The sequence below is a fragment of the Pelobates fuscus genome, chromosome 5, assembly GCF_036172605.1.
Source record: "Pelobates fuscus isolate aPelFus1 chromosome 5, aPelFus1.pri, whole genome shotgun sequence".
Lineage (NCBI taxonomy): Eukaryota > Metazoa > Chordata > Amphibia > Anura > Pelobatidae > Pelobates > Pelobates fuscus.
In genome coordinates, this window is record NC_086321.1 from 80,895,848 (window position 1) to 80,919,766 (window position 23,919).

Here is a 23,919-nt window from a genome sequence, read left to right on the forward strand (position 1 = left end):
GCAGGAAAAACTATAAACGGTTGTGGCAGCCTGGCTCACACTTCAAACTTCACACTTGGCAGACATACTCACTAGGCATGCACATGAGAAGACTTAACATCCTGCAGCAAATCCAACAACCCGCAAGCCTCATCTCACACATAATCAGTGGTGCTCTGCATTTAACATCTTGCAGGAAATCCAACAACCCTCAGGTATTGTATAAAAGAAGGGGGCGATTAGGCGCTCGCTATGGTAATGGACCAAAAGGTGGTATTGGGCAGCAGTAACCAATACAAGGATTCCCAACCTTGTGATAAATAGTATATACAGAAAAGTGAAGGAAACCATGCCCTAGAAAGTATAATACAAAAAAAGTATATGTACACAAATCTTATTTTGATGATTTATATACAGTTGACCTCAAAAATAGAAAGACGTAAAAGGACAATAGTGCAGTAAGGTAAGTACAGTGAATATATATCTGAGTGCTTCAATATGGTCACACTCACATTTACCAGAGCTAACTCAGAGCTCAGCTGTTAGTGTGCTTGGACGGAACAATCCCTATCCAAGGATGTATGCAGCAATAGGTGTTTTGATGGTCTCAGGCAGAATGCAGTATGTAGATTATATGTGAAGAGATATAAAAGGATCCAATAGTGCAGTATGTACTGATAAAATGTATAAAAAAGGTATAAAATAACGTACTCACATTTACTAGAGCAGAACTTGCTCTAGTCTATGCAGCATAGGTGGTATAATCCCCACCAGGGAATATGATGGTAACCAGGAAGTAAATTAAGAGATTCGAAATTTACCATTTATTAGCAAAAAAAAATAATAAAATGCTATGAAAAATCACTATAAATGTCCCACTTGACGCGTTTCACCTATAAAAGGCTTCATCAGAAGTCTTCTGAGGTCCCACTTGACACGTTTCACCTATAAAAGGCTTCCTCAGAACATTTACTCTGGACCTTAACTCCTTTACTTCCTGGTTACCATCATATTCCCTGGTGGGGATTATACCACCTATGCTGTATAGACTACCGCAAGTTCTGCTCTAGTAAATGTTATTTTATACCTTTTTTTATACATTTTATCAGTACATACTGCAAATTGTATCCTTTTATGTCTCTTCACATATAATCTACATACTGCATTCTGCCTGAGACCATCAAGATGCCTATTGCTGCATATATCCTTAGACGGGTTCCGTCCACGCACACTAACAGCTGAGCTCTGAGTTAGCTCTGGTAAATGTGAGTGTGACCATATTGAAGTACTCAGCTATATACTCACTGTACTTACCTTACCGCACTATTGTCCTTTTATGTCTTTCTATTTTTGAGGTCAACTGTATATTTATCATCACAATAAGATTTGTGTACGTATACGTTTTTTTGTATTATACTTTCTAGGGCGCGGTTTCCTTCACTTTTCTGTATAAACTCTCAGGTATTGACTGAAGTTTGGAAGATACTCCATCTCATTTATTTTTATATTGCTACCATATTATCATGTGTTACTATAGAATTGTTACCATTTATACCTGTAGTTTGCCTCTGTAATATTTTCTGTGCATGCAGTTTGTATTATTGTCATTTAATGTTTCTGACCAATATTTCATATAGACAGTTATTAATATTTTGGATGATAGAATTTGGTCGCTAAACTTTTTCAATAGTATATAACACGTGCAAGATTGACAGACTTCCTTGAGTCTAACTCTATGCTGGACCCGCTACAGTCTGGTTTCCGCGCTAAGCACTCTGTGGAAACGGCACTGACCAAAGTATCCAATGATCTACTTGCTGCAAAATCTCGTGGTCACTACTCTATCCTAATTCTCCTTGACCTGTCTGTGGCTTTTGACACTGGTGATCACCAACAGCTTCTTCTCATCCTCCGCAATATCGGTCTACAAGATATTGCTCTCTCCTGGTGCTCTTCCTACCTCTCTCAGCACTCTTTCAGTGTTTCTTTCTCTGGCTCTGCTTCTTCTCCCAAACTCCTCTCTGTTGGTGTCCCCCAAGGTTCAGTCCTCGGTCCCCTACTGTTCTCTATCTATACTGCCTCCCTTGGTATACTCATTAGCTCCTTTGGCTTCCATTACCATTTCTATGCAGATGACACACAAATCTACCTGTCCTCTCCTGATCTCTCCCCATCCATCTTGACTAGTGTCTGTTACTGCCTCTCTGCTATTTCTAACTGGATGGTTGCCCACTTCCTTTAACTAAACTTGACCAAAACAGAAATTCTAGTCTTTCCTGCCTCAAGTGTTGCTACTCCTGTGTCTGTCTCCCTCCAAGTCAATGCTGCTACCATCTGCTCCACCACACAGGCTTGCTGCCTAGGTGTTCTCTTTGACACGACCTCTCCTTCACGCCTCATGTTCAGTCTATCGCCATATCCTGTCATTTCCATCTCCAAAAACATTGCGCGCATCGACCCTACTTAACGCCAGATGCGACTAAGGTGCTAGTCCATTGTCCTTTCTCCCCTTAACTACTGTAATCCGCTTCTTAGTGATCTTTCGTGCTCCCAACTTGCGCCGTTACAGTCCATAAAAATTGCGGTGGCGAGGCTCATCTTCCTGTCCGCCCGCACCTCCCACGCATCACCCTTCTGTCAGTCCCTGCATTGGCTTCCTGTAAGATATAGGGCTCAATTTAAAATTCTGGTTCTTGCTTTCAAATCTCTACATAATCCTGTTCCCATCTATCTATCCTCACTAATACACAAGTATGTCCCGTCTAGACCCTTACGCTCTGCTGAAAACTTACGTCTATCTTCTGTCCGTACTTCCACCTTTGATGTTCACCTTCAAGACTTCTCCAGGGCTGCACCGCTCCTGTGGAACTCATTTCCCTCCTCCGTTAGATGCTCACCCAGTCTCCACTCCTTCAAAAAGTCATTAAAAACCCACTTCTTCATAAAAGCGTATCAATTGAACTGTTAATAGCTCACGACTGATTCCTCTCTTGCAACTGTTATTAGTCTGATACTATCCTTACCTTTTGTGTCACTTTACCCCACTCCCTCTAGCAAGTAAGCTCATTGAGCAGGGCCTTCAACCCCTCTGTTACCTCTTCATACTCTTTATATTTTACCAATAGCTGCTTCTCTTTGTTAACTTTTTTAGCCATCACCTCCAAAATTCCCCTGCTACCTCTTGTCTCAAATCCCCATTGTATCCTTTAGATTGTAAGCTCATGGGCTATCTAGCTAAGCACTTTGTATTAAAGAGCTCCAATGGCTAGTTATGAGCTTATGGGCAGGGCTCTCTACACCTCTTGTATTTGTCTGTGTACATTGTACGTTCTCCACTAATAGTACAGCGCTGTGGAATCTGTTGGCGCTTTATAAATACCAGTAACAATAGTAATAATAAATTGCTTCTCAGAAGATCTGTAGTCAGATGAAATATCTGATCATGCTCTTCAGCTCACCCATCCCTTTCTGGAGACTTTTGTGATGTGTTCCCAGATTTGGGATAGAGACAAATCCCCGGAACAGTGGGACACATGTCCAAAATCAAGACAGACCTTCCTAGGCTCTAGAACAGTGGTAGGCAACCTTTGTTAACTCTAAATGTTTTGGACTACAACAGCAAACAATGTAACAGTGCATGTGTCAGGGTACCTGAGGCCTCTACCTCCGAAAGAGGTAGAGACTTAGTAGTTTACTCCTCCAGCAGGTCGGCTTCCTCCATCCCTCGCGGCTCTCCTAGACACTCTCACGCCGGCCGCGAGGGATCCGTCTCATTTTATGACGTCACGCACGCTGCCCGACGTCATGACGTCAGTCCGGACCGATCTGTCACTCAAGTGACTGGAAGCCACTCAGGACTCGTCGGAGGCGGGTATACTCACTGTAACCAGGGTATTTAAACCTGTTTCTCCCATTCACTCATTGCCCTGTCGTGGTTCTAGCCTGTCTAGTCACACAGTGCTCTGGCGATTTCAGTTATTCCTTTGGTTCCGACCCGGCTAGTTTGACTTACTCTGTTTCCCTCTGGTATCCTTGACCCGGCTTGTTCCTCGCTCACCTGTCCTCTCGTTCCCTCAACCTCGGCTTGTTTCTGACCATTCTCTTTACTCTCCGTACGTTAGTCCGGCCATTCTAAGGTCCGGTATACTTACCCTGTCCTGTTTGTACTTTGCGTGTTGGATCCCTGTCCCGATCCTGACAGCATGTTGGGTGTGTACCTGGAGCCTGGCAAATTCAGATAGGCTGAATGCTTGATGTGAGTGATGCCCACATCAGCCAGATAAAAAGCCATAAAATACTAACAATTTTATAAGACTAATCAAACAATTAGCTAAATAATTGTTAGTTGCGGCCTTAAATCGTGTTCAATACCCAGAATATAAACAAGTAACATTCATCTCATGGCAGTTTCTTATCAGTCATGCAATATAGACTTTATTTGCATATTCTAAAATGATTTAATAAAAAAGGAACTTCTATAAAAGTACAATTAAATGAAAACAAAACCTGAACAGATGCTGTTCCTTTAAGTCTCTACCAAGTATCCAAGTGAATTTTTACCAGATTTTCTGATCAGTATAAACAAATATGCATACTGCGACCTACACACATTTATATATTTACACACATATATAGATATATATATATATATATAGATATATAGATATATAGATAGATAGATAGATAGATAGATAGATACACACACACACCACTGCCGAGCAACAATGTTTAAACCGTTTTAGCTTATCCTTGCATTTTGCAGCTTCTTCTCTCTGACTAGTTAACAAATTACAGTGTTTGAGATTTGGCTCCAAGGTATTTGGACAAAAACAAAACTGATTGAAGGATAAGAGACAGAGCATTACCATAAACAAAGTACATTCCAAGGAATGTACTAGGAACAAGTCCCTATTAATTTTGTAATTAGTAATGTAATATGCAACCAATAGCTAATGACACACTTTTTGAAAAATTACAAAAAAAAAACTCTGTTAGAAAAGTCTGTTTCTAACAGTGTTAACAGTCTGGGTGTGAGATGTCAATCAGAATGATTGATGAGAAAATGATTAGAAGAGGAATGAGTAAAAGTGCAATAAATCTCACAGCAAGTCATGCTATATAAAGCCTATGGTAAACATAAAGAAAAGGCAGAATTTAGAATGACAATATTATGTTGTAATATAAGGCAAGAAAGTCCAGGGGTATTATTTTATTATATATATTTATTATATATTACGAGTAGCTCTCAATAGATAAGCTGTTGAGAAAAATAACTGGTTGTTTAATGCAAGGATGACTGTAGCAAAGGTTAAAATTATGGCTTTCCAGAATCAGACGCATATACTCATGTCAACCTTCTTGACCTTATGTTACCTTAATGAAGCCATGATGCTACCTATCAAGCTTTCGTGTTTCCCTTGCTGGCCACTTTATATGTTCCACTCACAACATTTCTATCTTCTTTCCAGTTGCTATGCATATATTTATATGGATATATATTTATATATACAAAGAATTAAAAATGTGATTCTTTGTTAAACTAATTTGCATATGCCCACCCAGAATCCTTGGTAGTAACATCACTGCAGATGTTTTTTATTTCTGTGGGAAAAGCAAGTCTTATGGCTTGACTGGTGTGCAGATTTTTGTTTAACATTGTAGTAACTATCTACAGACTTCAGGTGGAAGGGGTTTTCAATCACAATTTTTTTCCCCACCATAACCTTTTTGGTTTTTGCTTCCCAAGCACTATCAAGTCTCAATAAGCAAACTAGTAACCAACCTAATGCTGATGGTTTGCATTAACAATGAAACAGCTGTCCATGAGTGGTTCACTGACTTTGCATCTTTTCCTCAGTTGTGTTTCAAAGCTGTTGTATACAGCAAACACAGACTCAAAGAATCCATGTTTAAAATGGAATGAGGCAAAAATTGTATTCTTTGTTAAACTAATTTGCATATGTCGACCCAGAATCCTTTGCAGTAGTAACATCACTGCAGATTTGTGATTTCTGTGGGAAAAGCAAGTCTTATGGCTTGACTGGTGTGCAGATTTTTGTTTAACATTGTATTAACTATCTACAGACTTTAGTAGTTTTAAATCATGCAGGGGGTATGACTTGGGTCTGGTTTCACAAAGGGATTTCTCTACTGGGCTGCAAAAAGGGATTTGGACGGGCTGAGGCAGGGGATCCCTGACGTAGCTGTCATATGGTCTGAGATGATCCCACGGTTCCAGTGGCGTCCTGTCAGGGATACTGGGGCAGTGGTATAGAGGAAGGTGACTAAGTTGCTGGCTGCGTATGCTAGACAGGTGGGGTTAGTCATTTGGCACAGGGAGTCTGAAGCTCAGCTTTCGAGTTATTACCAGAAGGATGGGGTGCGTCTTTTAAACGGTATGAATTTTTTTGCTAGGGATTCAGGAAGGGTTGCAATGGGCATTGTTTGGTGGGGGAACTCAAGTAGTTCGAGGAGTCGAGCTCTGAGCTGTGGCGGGGGATGGATAGACAAGTTTGGGTGTAGGTCGTTTGTCCAGTTCTAAGAGAGTTTAGTTCGCTAAGAACAGTAAGGTTTGGAAGGGTATTGGTTGGCTCAAGTCCGTTGGTAGCTCCAAACCTGGTGTGTGTAGGGTGTATCTTGGTATACCCCTACATTGTGGAATATTGTGGTTGGTTCGCGCTCATGGTCAGCTCCGAACCTGGTGTGTGTAGGGTGTATCTCAGGTATACCCCTACATTGTGGAATATTGTGGTTGGTTCGCGCTCATGGTCAGCTCCGAACCTGGTGTGTGTAGGGTGTATCTTGGTATACCCGTACATTGTGGAATATTGGGGTTGGTTCGCGCTCATGGGTAGCCCCGAACCTGGTGTGTGTAGGGTGTATCTCAGGTATACCCCTACATTGTGGAATATGGTAAATCATGCCCTCGGTGGCAATGGTTTATGTGGTTATATGTTAAATTATATGTTAGAATGTGGTATCATGGATTGTTTATGTGGGTCATTGTCTGGGGTAGAATTGTTAAAGGATTTGCGGTTGATATGCAATGTTTAAGGATGTTGTCAATGAGCTTTTTATAATTTACATGTTTTATTTTATTATTAAAGCTGTGATCATTTTCTCCAAAATAAGGTGTCTGAGTATCCTTGGGGTTTTGGGGTTGGTAACGCATATGCTGAAAAGGCGACTATGCATATATCATGTGTATCTCCTAAACGACTGGTACTAAAACAGCACACACTCTATGCTGAAGAATAAAAAATTATGTGTAAAAAGACCAAAGTCTAGTACGTTTGCCAGGAGTAGATACAGATATAGATAAAGACTAGCTTAATAAATAAATTAAGTAGCATCTAAATAGTCTGAGGGGTATATCGACTAAACGGTGAGTAGCGGAAAATGAATAAAGTGCAGACAATAGTTCATGTAGAAACCACCTAATACAATACAATAAGCGTCCAAATGGGAATAAATACAAATAGCAGCAACAATGTATCAGCAAGTTAGTCCAAAAGTTCATATATATATATATATAGATACAATTGATAGGAGTTGCACTCCAGCTTTCCTCACGTGTCTGCCCGGTGCTCGGCTGCACAAATGTATAATCTTCAGAAAAAGTCAGCACTCAGGGACTTGCATTTATAAAAAGTAAAAACCTTTTATTCCAAAATGTCTGTAGGTCGACGTTTCAGTCTACCGTTGTGAACTTTCATCAGGACCTGATGAAAGTCCTGATGAAAGTTCACAACGGTGGACTGAAACGTCGACCTACAGACATTTTGGAATAAAAGGTTTTTACTTTTTATAAATGCAAGTCCCTGAGTGCTGACTTTTTCTGAAGATTATATATATAGATATATATAGATATATATCATGCACATATATATATATCATGCACATTTCTTATATGTTCCACCACTATGAGATTTAATGTTGTTTATCCTTATCATATCCCGTATTACATTATACATTATTGCGGTATACTTATATACTGATATATTACTACTATATTGCTGTGTACCTCTCATATAGACACAGACACAGTGCTGGTTGATAACTTACTGTACATTACTGTAATTTTTATTGCTGTTTAACTTTTTTATATATTTATATTAACAAAGCATTTTGAGCTTCTATAAAAAGGGTATAGCAGGGGAGGAAAGGTGAACAGGGCTTGATCACAGTATAATCCTTGAAAAGTGTAGTTTTCTAACCTGTATCCTTACATGCACATTAACTTTCTCTAACCTATAACGTTATTTCGAAAAAAGGTTCTATGTGACTTTAGATTTGTATCATATTCATACAATATAATGGAAATACTGTGTGCTATGGTTTGTAATTTTTGTCTTTAGTTTTAATTTGTACAAACGGGGAAGGGAGGTGGCAGAATATAGATTTACAAGAAACTGAGATAAACTAAAATCTAAAGACTGTATTAGGCTTTCTAATGTCTAAACATCAATTCAATTTCTAAATTAAAAAAGAATTTCAGGTTTAGAAAAATCTGATAAGAGTTCTCCATCTGCCCTGCTACACAGTTGACAGATGCTTCTCTTGGTACAGCTAAGATAAAGCTAACATTATCCAATCAAGCTGGGAGTGGGATAAGTCTGATTTGCTTACCATGCTTGTGTCATGACTGAAAAAAAGACAGTTTCTAATCCTGTTCTCCTTCAATTTAGCCTACATAAATTAATCTTAATATGCGTTACACACACGCTGCTCCTATGATTTGCACTTGCAATTTGCCGTTAACTGTGTTAAACTTTCTCTGGATTAATGGGCAACGTTTAATATATCCTTGGATAATGCTCTATTTAATTTTGTTTTATTTTGCATCTGTGAAAATGCTATTTAATTCTTGATTGTATTGTAAGGTTTTTGGTAAATAAAAAATATTTTGTTTGCTATAGTGCATTTTCGTTAATGGTGAATATTAGCATTCAGCAGCAAATGTTAAAATAAGAGAATGATTTAAATAGATACAAGAATGAGAATTCAAAGTGAATTAATAATGTAAGGCCAAAGTAGCTGATTTGGAAGTATATCTGACTTTGAGAATTTTTCCATTTCGGCTAATTTGACCATTTGAAATTCACTTTGAATTTTAACTTTTGTGAATAATGCTGATAGTGTGTTTTAGCAATGTATCACGGTGTTAGGTTTCATAACCCAGTAGATGCTTTTTAATAACTCATTGCATTTTAAAAGGATAACGATATAATATACATTTGAGCTGCAATAACTCCAAGTAAGAATTCTCTATAACTGTTGACCTGACACACAATTCTGTCTGAGAGCTAGTTCAGTACAAAATTAACATAAATTAATGATGCTGGAAGTCTCTGCATGCACTGTTCATTTTATTAATTAAATTTAGGTTTAGGTCCATATTTTGAATATACCATTCAAAATTACGGAATTCCTTCCTCCACTAAAGTTTTTTAGTTGATTGTATTTTAAGATTGTTTTTCTTGGTTTATGAACCATTGTGATTCTCTGTCACTTTATAGACTAAATGAACTTCCATTCTACTGCAGAATCTGATACCCTGTTGAATTTATAATTATATTAATAATATCAAGCCTCCCAAGTCCTAAATGAGCAAAGCTATCATACCAGATGCTTGATTTTTGTGATAGGTTTCTTATCTTTAATTTCATTGGATAACCCACCACTTGAAACAATTCTTGCAGAGCAAAACATTGATGCGACTTTGGTAACACAACCCTTTATTAGGGATTCATAATGATAACATTATCCCAAAAGGGTTGTGGGTCAATTCATTCAAATATTTAGATATGCTTTATTTTGATTCAGAATGTCTTTATGGTACTCCAATATTTTTCCTAATTCTTTATTAATAGTCAGTAGCAATTGAAAATGGGTAAGAATGGCTAACAGACACATGTGGCATGCACCACTAAACCTGCTTTTTTGTAAAATATTGAGAGAAATTAAACTACCATAACAGTAAATAACAAAGTTGTATAGAGTTATATAGGGATACTAGGGGAAAAAAAGAAGGGGAGAATGGAAAAGAGACGTGAAATAAAGAAAGAAAAAGGTAAGAAAAGAGGGAGCTGTCCCAGGTGGAAGACTGGAAAGAGGTACCCTGTTACCCATACAAGCGTACTGATGGCAAAATGATTCCCAGGGGTGCCATGTTTTGGAATCCTAATATTAAAAGGACACTCCAAACCCATAAAGCACTTCAGCTTGCTGAATTACTTCATGTGTTAAAAGTGTCTTGTTTTATATATATATATAAAAGAGCAGATTTCAATAGAAAATGGAATTTCTATAAATTAAACTTGTCAGATAGAGAGACGATCCTGTTACTTCCTGGTTGTTTAGCTAAAAAAGAGCACCTGCCTTGCGAAGACTTTTCATTGAGCTGCATTGGAAAGTCTGTGATTGGAGAGCCACAGAAAGTCTGGTGTAGATTTGAAAGGAAAGCTTAGACAGGCTTTAGGAAATATATCTACAGCTTTTTCAAGCCGTTCTAAAGGATATATCCAGTGAAACAAAATATATAGTTTAAAGCATGAATGTTTTTTTTTACTAAACAGTGATTTTATTTTTTCATTGGGCAATTGAGTGTCCCTTTAACAACATTTCTTGTCACCAGCAAACTTGTCACCATTTCATTATTGTCTCTTGACTAGCTGGTGCTGTGTACAAACACTCGAGTTTCCATCTGCACCTGATTTTAGTTTTAGATAATATGCTGTTTGCGATCATTTTAGACTAAACTTATAGGGACATACATCTCTTTATAACCAGTCTTATTTAAAAAAATTAGATGTGAATGAGATAGTTGTTACACTCACAAGGCTAAAAAAAAAATGGTAAATATTATTTTTCATGTTTACCTGCTCCTTCTATCGTATGCTTTCTACAACCATTCCAGGGAGGAAATTGATGTTGTCAAGTCCAATGCCTCGAAATGCTGTAAAAGTGCATTGGGCATGGGCAGGTTTACACATGTGCAGTTGGAATATCTATTCACCTTCCAACATCCTGATAGAGGAAGAAGAGAGTGAGTTTCATCAGTGTGATCATGCAGAGCAGGATCTGTAGTCCGGTTTCTTTCTCCTGCTGCTGCACAATGATTCCTTGTTTCTGTCATTAGGGACTGGTGTTAAACTGATCTGAGTAAGCAAGAGGGAGGGGCTGGCTGAAGATATTCCTGTAGATGAGAGGCAGGCCCAATAATGCAACATGACCGAGTTTATAGTAAGTTTATCAACATTTATTACACACTTCATATTTCTAAGTCTGTTTTGCTTTATTGTGGTTTGTATATTGGTTTCAAAGTGTCTGCTTGGTGGTTTAAAAAAATAATTGTCTAGTGATGCATGTCCCTTTAAAGGAATCACTTCAGGTAACTGAGATAGATAACAAAGCATACAAATGCACATATTTTGCTATAAGAACCTGACATTAACAGGAACTTGGCGTTAAAAACCCAGGAGGGCAGGACAGTGATTTTTCAAACTGGGACTTTGCCACAAAATGATTATCTCTTGTTTGCATTCTCTGTGAATTGAAAGTACTTATTTGTCCAATGGAAATAAACTGAAAGAATTGGAGGTTATTTGAGTTAAAACCATATGTTGCAGCTCTCTTAGAAGCAGTCTTCAAGACATGGGTGTAGGAAGCCAAAAAACTGGGAGGAGTCCTTTCACGTCTGTAAGAAAAAATTATATGAAAGGCCCCTCTTACTTCTTGTCATAATGTTTAGCTATAAACGATATTACTAAATTGTAACAATCAGGGAGGAGAGAGGAAAGACTCAATGTCAATCCTTCCAGAACAGGGATTATTTGTAAGGTGTTATACCATCTTGCAAACCTCTGTATAGTACAAAAGTTTAGTGTAACTATACTACTGTCTATGGGGATTACACCCATATTCAATGTTTTGTTTTTTTTAACAATTTTATGAATTTGTATTGCTGTAAAAATTATTGCATCAGAATATTTTGCTATGTTTATTTATTTTGTGACTTCTTCTGTATGTGACAAAATTGTCTTTCTGCTTGTATGTTAAAGGGACACTAAAGTCACCAGAACAACTACAGCTTAATGTAGTTGTTCTGGTGAGTATAATAGCTTCCTTCAGTCATTTGCATGCAAACACTGCCTTTTCAGAGAAAAGGCAGTGTTTACATTGCCCCTAGGGACACCTCCATGTGGCCACTCCTCAGATGGCCACTGGAGGGGCTTCCTGGCTCAGTGCTGCACAGTAAGTAGCCCTGCCATTCAGCGTCTCGACGCTGCACATTGATTCAAAAAACTGAGAGGAGTCCTTTCACTAAGAGAGTCCAATATCTATTTAGTCAGACAATTACCAAATTGTGTATACAGAATTTTATTTTTATTTTGTGCTGCAAAGCAATAAAAATGTAACTTTGTTCATAAAGCCTCACTTATCTTCCTCTGACGATTTTTTTCTAGCAAAGTCTTATTCTGTCCTTTTACATGTCTGTAAGAAAAAATTATATGAAAGGCCCCTCTTACTTCTTGTCATAATGTTTAGTTATAAACGTTATTACTAAATTGTAACAATCAGGGAGGAGAGAGGAAGGACTCAATGTCAATGCATCTCTATGAGAAGGTGCTGATTGGCCAAAACGGTGTTTGGCCAAGCCCCCTTGCTGATTTTAGCCAATCCAATGCTTTCCCTATGGGGGCGGGGGCAGCGCCGGCAGACCTGTGGAGAGCTGGAAATAAGGTGAGTTTTAACCCATTCTGAGGAGGCTAATCGGGGGGCAAGCAACCTAAATGGTGGGTTTTCACTATAGGGTCAGGAATACACGTTTGTGTCCGTGACCTTATAGTGATCCTTTAATATATCAGACTGAAATGGTGCAAGAAAGGGATACTGTATAATGTCTATTATAGTCTTGCCCACTAACCTACTGCTTAGTGCTTTCTGCTCGGTAAATGAAAAGTACAATGTAATGTAACTGTTCTCCTAGCTGGTGAAAAAAAGGCACACATGTTTTCAAAATCTTCATGACTTATAAACTATTGCATTATTTGCATTTTTTTTTCTTAAAAAGACGCATGTTAAAATGTACTTCTATTTTTCTTTAAAGTAAAAAAAAAAGCAGGTGCTCATAAAGTCAGTGCAGCTGTGCTTTAAATTATAACTGGTATGTGACTAATAATGAATATATAACCTTTATCAACCTTTGTTTGTAAAAGTCATCATACACTCTTTAACATCCATACCAAAGTCTTGCATGAGATTTTTTTTCTAAATTAACGACCTTACTAAATATTTTTATATTTTAAATCTTATTTGTTTGTGATGTACAATATTTCACATACACAAATGACATATTGGAACATTAATTCAGAAAGACACAATATTAACAACAAATATAACAAAATATACAAAAAAGGAGGAAGAGAGAAAGCACAAAGGAATAATGCTCCCAATTTCTTCCGTGCTAACATCCACCTCAACCATAATGTAGAAATATAAAAGATTACAAAGGTATATTTCTAAACAATGATAGCCATGTTTATGGGAACCCTGAGAAAGTGTCCTGTGCTTGGTGTGCAGCCTCTGATGATAGTTACCTTGAGCTAAGTTTTTATTATGAGTATTGGTGTGATTATTAAGTTCCAGGAAGAGACTAGCATCTGTCTATTGATGCCCTTGGGGTAACCTGATTATTACCTTCTGCCGTTATATGCAATTTATATGGTTTTGAAAAGGTAGAGGTCCATTGAGACTTGTTCGGTTGATATCAATGAATGTAGCTGTTTCCAAAATTGCTGCCATGTGGACATAGAAAATGCACAGAATATTCAAGTTTATATAAGAGGGTTTATTTTTCACAAGAGTATCCAATACAAAGAGTTGATGATAGCATCTGGAATGCCTATTTTGAAGAACTTTTTCAGATATTCTACCATTCCCGTTTGAGAGAGAGAGATCAGTTTCCTGGAATAGCACATCATAGTTTTTTTTTTTTTAATTTTCAATATATACATATTCTTTATACGAACAGAGGAACCCATAATTTTTGTTTGTTATTTCTTAATTTACCCTACTTTTTTTTATTCTTTAATCTCAGTCTTTCAAAACTTCTTGTGAGGATCACTGGTAGTATAGTTTGTACAAATATAAAAATTGATACTTGAAAATACTCTGCATGTTGAATTATTTAACATACCCCATATAAATAATAAAAATATATGTACTAATTCAGATAGTAGCTAAACACATTGGGAACTAGGAAGGTCTAGTACAATGGTTGACCCAAACTATAAGCAACATCAGGCGTGTGTTCAGAGTATTTAAGTAAGACCAGACACTTGATGGCATTACAAAAATTAAGATAATCCAGAACCATCCATTGATTAATGTAGAAACATTCCCTGGAACGTTGGGTTGCCCTGGGATAAAGGGTATACTGCTTTCACACAATTAACCATTAATTAGGTAAGTGTAAGTATCTAAATTTTCAAGTATCTAAATTTCATGTAAAAGCCAGTTGAGTGTAAACTATAGTTAGAAAATGTGAACTAGAATTATTGATATATACGTCTACCAGGTACAATTGAGGGATTTTCTTCTCAAGGACAAGTCTCTGCAGGTCTTGATGTTCAGCTTAACCCCTTAAGGACCAAACGTCTGGAATAAAAGGGAATCATGACATGTCACACATGTCATGTGTCCTTAAGGGGTTAAAGCATGATTATATTTAAAATATAAAAATGTTGACATCTCAACAGTGTACATTAAACAGTTTATATTAACCCCTTAAGACCGCAGCCAAATGTACAAGTTGTAATCCAAAAAAACCGTAAACAAAACCTGGCATTTGCGCTACATGTCTGTCCAACCGTAATTCACCTCTTTCATATTAAATGCACCCACACTTATTATATATCATTTTATTCAGGGGAAACAGGGCTTTCGTTTAACATCAAATATTTAGGTATGGAACATAATTTAATATGAAAAAAATATTACAAAAATGAGAGAAAATAAGATTTTTTGTAATTTTTTTAGTTCTACGTGACATTCTAACTGTGAATGTCATAATACTGTTTGCTTTTACTGCAATAAAATACACATATTTGTATTCAGCGATGTCTCACGTGTAAAACAGTACCCCCTATGTACAGGTTTTATGGTGTTTTGGGAAGTTACAGGGTCAAATATAGCATATTACATATTTCAGTTTTTTCACATTGAAATTCGCCAGATTGGTTACGTTGCCTTTGAGACCATATGGTAGCCCAGAAATAAGAATTACCCCCATGATGGCATACCATTTGCAAAAGTAGACAACCCAAGGTATTGCAAATGGAGTATGTCCAGTCTTTTTTAGTAGCCACTTGGTCACAAACACTGGCCAAAGTTAGTGTTAATATTTGAAAATGCAAAAAACTAATTTGAATGCAAATTTTGGCCAGTGTTTGTGACTAAGTGGCTACTAAAAAAAAAAACCATACCCTATTTGCAATACCCTGGGTTGTCTACTATTGCAAATGGTATGCCATCATGGAGATAATTTTCATTCCTGGGCTACCATACGGTCTCAAAGGCAACCTGGCGAATTTTAATGTGAAAAAAATGAAACGCAAACCTTATATTTGACTCTGTAACTTTTGAAAACACCATAAAACCTGTACATGAGGGGTACTGTTATACTCAGGAGACTTCGCTGAACACAAATATTAGTGTTTCAAAACAGTAAAACGTATCACAACAATTATATCGTCAGTGTAAGTGCCATTTGTGTGTGAAAAATGCAAAAAATGTCACTGTCACCGACGATATCGTCGTTGTAATATATTTTACTGTTTTGAAACACTAATATTTGTGTTCAGCGAAGTCTTCCGAGTAAAACAGTATCCCCCATGTACAGGTTTTATGGTGTCTTGGAAAGTTATAGGGTTAAATATAGTGCTAGCAAATTAAATTCCCTATAGTTTCAGCATGGGTTGTCAGGCAGGTCCCGCTAATTGTAATTAATAAAATGACCTAATTATGTAAAATTATTACATAAATATATGCGTAGAATTATTATATATATAGGTGTGTATATATATATGTGTGCATATATATGTATATAATTTTTTTTATTATTTTTATTTATATATAGGTATATATTTAGTGATATATACGTATATACTTATGTATATAGATATATATATTATTTCGTTCTACATGTATTTTGATATCAATATATATATATTAATTTTAAAATACAGTTAGAACGAAATTTCGCATGTTTATATATTTTTTATCTATTTATTTTGTATTATTTTTTTTAATTTTTTTTAACGTATTTATATATTTATTTATTTTTTATTATATATAAATATATATATAATAAAAATTATATATATATATATATTTAATCAATATCATTGTACGTGTATTTTGATATTAATATATATATATAATTATGTATATATTAATATTAAAATACATGTAGACAGTGTATGTATATTTATGTGTATATGTGTATATGTGTATATATATACTTAGATCATATATATAATAAATATATATATGATCTAAGTATATATAATCTTATTTTTACACTGTTTTAACGGATTTTATTTGAATTTCAGACAGCAGGGGGAGTACCTGTCATTACAGGCACTCCCCCTGCTGGCATTGACATGGACGGCTATGCCGTCCATGTGATCGCGGGGTCCTCGCAAGGACCTCGCGATCACATGGCCCTGGGGGGCCAAAGAGGATGGAGGGGGACTCCCTGGGCTCCCAGGTAAGTCCCCCATACCGCGATCGCCGGCGTGGGATCGCCGGCGACCGGGTAAGTACATAAGACCGCAGGACGTTCTATGCCGCCCTGCGGATTTTAGAGCCATCTAAATAAGGACGGCATAGTACGTCCTGCGGTCTTAAGGGGTTAAGATTCTAAATTTTGAAATAGTGCTCAATTCTTACCGGCAATACATTTTGTCATATCTCATTTCTTTCAAGTACATGATGTAGAAAAGTTGATGATGGAAAGTTCACTTAGAATTTTCGTTTTGGAAATCTAACTTTAATGAATTTAATAACTATAATAACTATCCAATAAACATTTGACATGGAACTGGGATGACCCCAGGTATATGCTGGCACCATAACCTCTACAGTTTGACCCAAGATTCCAATTTCTCAAACCAAATCAGAATACAAAAAAAAAAAGATGCAAAATGTAATATTTGCATATGCAAGATCCAGCCAATCACATAGCAGTATTCAAATTGTGGGATGACTGTCTCCTCTATCTAGAGTCAGTTTGAATTATGCAGCCTCTCTGTGAGTAATAGTTATTTTCACCTCTCTACTGTATTTAATAAACCAACATTTGTATACATCTGAACTTTGCTGGTACATATGTTTCATTGACACCACAACAAAATATTACACAAAAATGGGACAATCGGTGTGCTGTACAATATATACATAATATAGCAGCATTTCTGCACCCTTTGGTTCACAGATAGACCAATATAGGGAAAGATAGGAGAAGCAGAAAAATATTGATATTTATATATTTATAAAATATATGATAGGCAAGTTTTTGTTTTTTTGTTTTTACTTATCCCCTTTTTTCCTTTTATTACTTGATTGTAACTTGAACTGTGAATAGAATAAACATTTAGTGACAGCCCTCTAGCCATCAATCCTCTTTTTTCCATTCACTAATTGCTGTTGATCTAGCCACATGTTCAGAATTGCGTCTTTCGGCTGGTCGGTAATTCAGCAACATTTTATATTGGAGTTCAGAAAGTCTAGCTCATGCTGGTCATGTGTATTTTATGGTACTGTTAGTACAGTGTTAGATGGCCCATACTACTCCTGGGGCTGTTGACATGGATAGGCATGAAGTATAAATAATTTTAGGTCAGTGTGTTTTAATTCAATGAGTTATAAAACTGACGCATCTTTGAATTGTAATTTTCTGGAACTTCCTTATCCTTTTTATTTATTTTTTCTATAGCCATTGTACAGATCTACTGAATTTGATGGCACTAAATAAATAATAAAATAATAATAATAGTATAGCGGCATTCTAGAATTTGTGTTGCACCGTTGCCAGAGTGCTGCTGTGCACAAAACTCCTATCCCACTTCGGTGGCTTGAGTAATTGCCTTCACAGGCAGAAATGGCATATTTGTATTTTCCATTCTGACCAGTCTTATCACACAAAGAATGAGCTGCAATGCAAGCTTGCACGATGGGAGAGAAGATTATAAAAGATAAAATACCTCACTAAATATGCTCTCCTCTCTCCACAGAGATGGATGGAGGTTAAAATAGCTTAAAGTTACATATTTAAGCCCACCCTCTTTTTCACTCCCTTTAAGTTGCTAAGCAACATATTGGCAGCTCTTTAGTTTGTGAGTGTCCTGTTGAGATACATTAGAAACAGTGTCTAAAGTTATAGACAGATACATACATATGCAGACAGGGGTGCAGGGAAGCAGCACTTGTATTGGTGTTCTCAGATCCAAATCAGGAGAGGGAATAAGAGGAGAGAACTTAATATGGTGTAGTATGTTAAAATTTCAAGTTAGATATAGAAAAATGAAATGCACTTACAATTTTCTGGAGCCTATATTGAGCTCCAGATTTATGCACGTGGATGGAACAATTCCTGTCTGTGGATATGATTGTGATCATTGTGCTTGTTTGAAGATGTCTTTCACAGTTGTGGTGGTATTCTTGATTTTATGCCGCAGTTATGCAAACAGATGTCCTCAGTATACAGAAGGGAAAATCCTCCTTTTACAATACCACAACCCAAATAAAGAAAAAAAAAATCACTCTCCCCATTATGCTATACTCTAATAATAAAAGCTTCAAAATTAAAAAAATATTAGAAAGCACTGGGACATCCTAAAAGAGTACAAAGTCCTAAAAAACATTTTACCCGAAAAACACAAAATAGTATTTAGAGGGGCCCCCAATCTAAAAATGTGTATCACCAAAAAAACCAACCCCAAGTATACTCTTTTTAATGAACAGAAAGGGTTTTATAAGTGCAAAAGATGCTTGACATGCAGGAGCACCAACAACGATAACACTAAAACTACTGCTTTTAAATCAAAATACTCACCGAAGGAGTATATTATAAACGGTTTTATTACCTGCCACTCAAAAAACTTTATTTACTTATTAGAATGTCTATGCAAATTGCAATACGTCGGAATGACTACTAGAAGCCTCAAAACAGGTATCGCCGAGCACTGTAGAAATATAAAAAAAGGTTTCATGAACCACTTTGTGTCCAAGCATTTTTTAACTTCCAATAAAGATCCCAGCTGCTTAAAATACTGTGCCATAGAGAAAGTTCCCACTCCCTGGCGAGGTGGCAACCTCCCCAAAATACTAGGCAGAAAACAAATTAATTGGGTCTTTAAACTTGATGCTTTGGTACCCAGAGGGTTAAATGCTGACTTAAATTTTTAACATATCTGATATTAGTTTGTATTTTTAGTACCATGTTCTATTTTCTTTTACATTTATTTGTTCCTTTTATTTATTTATTTTTACTCATATATTTTATATATATCCCATTTATTACATTTATATGTTTATTTTATTTTTATATTAGTGTATTTCCTTTTTATCAATATATTATATTCATTATGTTTTTCTATATCTAACTGGAAATCCTAACATACTACACCATGTTACGTTCTCTCCTCTTATTCCCTATACTGTTTTAGATACAAAAACACCAATACAAGTGCTGCTTCCCTGCACCCCTCTCTGCACATTTTCTATACCACCAGAAAGAAGTAGACACGTGCAATTTGTTTCGTTCCGAATGCAAATTTGGGCGAATTTTGGAAATTCAGACATTCGGATGCTTCCAAATGTCCAAAGTGCCTAAGTGCTGAATTTCCGAAGTGCTGAATTTCTGAAGTGCTGAATTTCGGAATAACGAACTGAAACGAATTGCCAAAGTGCCAAATTTCCCAATTGCCAAAGTGTTGAATTTCGGAAGTGTCAAAGTGCTCCGGATTTCTGAAAAGTGGCAAGACAGGAGAGGGTTGGGGTTAGTAGTTGGGGTAGGGTTAGTGGTTGGGGTTGAGGTAGGGTTAGGGTTAGGGTTAAGGGCTGGGGTAGGGTTTGTGGTTGGGGTAGGGGTAGGGTTAGGGGTTGGGGTAGGGTTAGGGTTAGTGGTTGGAGTAGGGTTAGGGTAGGGGTAGGGTAACCCTAACCCTACTCCTAACCCTACCCCTAACCATACTCCTAACCCTTACCCTGCTCCTAACCTAACACAACCCTACCATAACCCTACCCTTAACCCTACCATAACCCTAACCCTACCTCTAACCCTACCTCTAACCCTACCCCTAACCCTACCCCTAACTCTAGCATAACCCTACCCCTAACCCTACCCCTAACTTAACCCTACCCCTAACCCTACTCTTACCCTAACCCTACACTTACCCGAAGTTCCGAAGTTCAGAAGTTCCGGAATTCCAAAATCCTGAGGTTCAGACGTTCCGAAGTGCCGGAGTCCCGAATTTCGGAATGCCGAATGTTTCTCACATGGAACTTCTGTTTCCAGATTCCAAAAAGTGATACATTCTTTTTCACATAAAAATAAGTAAATCACAATTTCACACACAAGTGCTAAAGGCACACAGTAAAAACAACTATATAGATCAGACCTGACAACTTGGCAGTAGGTAGGGCCAAAATTAAAATAGGCCAAACTTCTTCAGGTAACAGGTAGGTTTTTAGCTTTTCAAGTAAAGGTATAAAATTACATATAACAATACACACACATGGACAGACATACAGATACACACACACATACACACACACTGAAATACATACAGACACAAACACTGACAGATATACAGATATACAGATACACACACAGACACACCCACAGACAGACATACAGATACACACACTGACAGATACACAGACACATACACACACACTGACAGACATATAGATGCACACACAGACACACACTGACACACATACAGATACACAAAACAGACACATACACTGACAGGCATACAGATAAACACACGGACAGATACACAGACACATACACAAACACTGTCAGACATACAGATGCACACACAGACTCACACACTGACAGGCATACAGATACCCACACAGACACACACACTAACAGGCATACAGATACACATTGACACACACTTACAGGCATACATGTCAAAATATACACTTTTATACCCATCCTCCAGTTTCCTACCTTTTGGATGCAAGCAGTAGCTTCCATTGCATCTAGGCTGGAGGCTGAGGCTGTTGGGAGTTAGGGCCTGGCTCTTGTAGCATGTGCCTCCTCCTCTGTCCTCCTGTCTCTCCCAGATCAGACCCTCTCCTCACTGCTTCCCCCTCCCATGCGGCTCCACATCTCCCATGCTGCCAATAAGCAAGTGGCCAGGTTGTGCTGTGAAAGGGACACAACGTCCGACCAGGCTCCTGCTGACAAATACCCACAAGGTGGCCCTAAGTGCCACCCGATGGGCCCCCTTAGTGTGCGGGCCGCACAAAATCCTTTGGCAGTCTGCAAGCGGACCCACGGTCTGTATATTGTGCAGGTCTGATATAGATAATACAATTGCAAAATCAATAAAAAAATAAACATGGATTCATTTAATAAAGTGCTCTTGTGCATTACCATAATTCAAATCTTACACTAATAAATGTCCAAAATGTACAATCAAAAATCTTTTGTCCACATGAAAAAATACATGCAAAATGTGCAAGAAGTGTAAGACTGACATAAAAACAGTGTTGAGAGCAGCTTATTAATTAAGATTTGTATTATATTTTTATTTTTAGCTATTTTTGGAAGCACTGGTGTGATACACAGTTTTTTAGTTCTTGTCTGAAAATCTCCCTATTGTAGAAGTAAGATCTTTTATCAGACTTTATTGAGATCATCATCTCTTTCTAATGACTTTCCCTCATAACCAGGTCTTAATTTTCTGTGCAATCATTTCCTTTTATCTCTGTAAAAAATGCTGACTAGAATGTAACATAATATTGTCTTTGTAACAAAATGTAAAGTTATGCATAACTTTCCTATAGCTCAAGGAATGATTTAGTGAATTAAAATTGATTTAAATCCCAATTTATTTAAATCCCAACTCTATTTAGCAATGTAGAATAAATAAATGCTGAAATGTCCAGGACAGTGTCAAGGTCAATTCGAGGCACTGTTGACTTGAATGCAGTGTGTTTTCCTCGAACAGAGCTTTAAGTCACCTTCAGCATTATAGGAGCTGAGCATTCTGAATATGTACCTGAATTTTACAGAGATTATTATTTTCATGCCTTTAGCTAACTAAAAGTTAGCAACAGTTTGTTAAAATCCTTTCTAGTTTATTTAAATTTTTAAATGCTTTGCCAGGCAATGAAACCTTTATGTTTATTTTTATTTTATTACAATTTAGTAGATATAGTCCAACAAAAACATGTATGCATTTAACATTGCTTTTTTTTGCATTAGGGCTACGTCTAATAACAGCTTTCAAATGCTGCAGATCACTTGTCTGCAGACTCTACAAACCCTCCAATTCAAACCCAGCCCAGACTTTCTGTGTCGGTCCAATTACAGACTTCCCAATGCAGCTCAAAGAGAAGTCTTTTCAAGGCAGGTGCTCTGGGACGTTGTCAGACTCTTGAGTTTAGCTCCACTGAGATAAGCAACCAGGAAGTAACAGGACCAGTTGTCTGATTGACAGCCAGGGGGGTGTAACAAGGTTAATTTATAAATGTTAAATTTCTATTGCAATCTGCACTTTTTGGAAAATAATTACGAGGAAACACTCTTCACACATAATGCACTTCAGCAAACTTGGGTTTTAGGTATCTAATTTAGTAATGAATAATCCCTGGAGATTCACATCTTTTCCAAATACCATCAAAGCACTCCTATAAGAGTGCAAATACAAATAAATTATTAATTACAACATAGAAAATCTCTCCAGATTGCCAATGCCAAGTAAAACAAGTTAATTAACCGGCCTAGTAAAAGTGCAGTTGTGCTTATTCAAAGGCTATGTCATACAGAAACAAAAATGCATTCTGTTTTTATAAGTGGTTCACCAGAGGTTCATAATTAATGAAAGAAAAATATACCAAGTAATTAATATTTTAATTAATCAAATCTCAACAGTATACATTTTGTTCAAATTGTATTAGTAAGTATTACATTTTCCAAGTAAAAAAAACGTGTTTGTGCTCAAAGAAATTACGAAGGAAGGGAAAATAATTTAGTGGTGCAATTTTAAGTAAATGTTATGACTTCTATGCTAAAATCAGATGTGCATTTGGGATTATTAACGAAGACATTTATGTAAGAAAATAAAGAGAAATAAATCAGGGACCTTCTGACAATTTTAAAAGTTACAAACTACAATAATTTATAATATGATCATGTTGGAATAGCAACTTTCCAATATGCTATATATCTAGAAATAATTAAATATATTTATATTTAACTACAACAATAAAACAGTAAAATGATGGCAATTGCCTCCATTCAGCCTTATACAAGGGAAATGGAAAATTAAACATTCAATTTCAAGGTGAACTCTGCTAGATGTTAGTGAATTAAAGAAAGATAAAAGAAGTCCCACTCACATCAACTTAAGGTGATGTTTTGGTAAGAATTGGGAGGGTCGTAGAATTAACTAATGATTGTTTACCAACAGTTATCACCTAGAGATAGGGGAGTTGTTTTGTGGTTATGTTTCATGCTTTGCTATATGATATATTCTAACGATCCGCTGATCATGTCTTCATTTTGGATCTTGTAGATTAGAATGGACACATGACACTTTACCTTTGTATCCCCATCTATATGCAGGTTACTTGTATGATGTAACTCATATACCTTAATAGTTAGGTTTTACAGATCACAGCCTATCAATT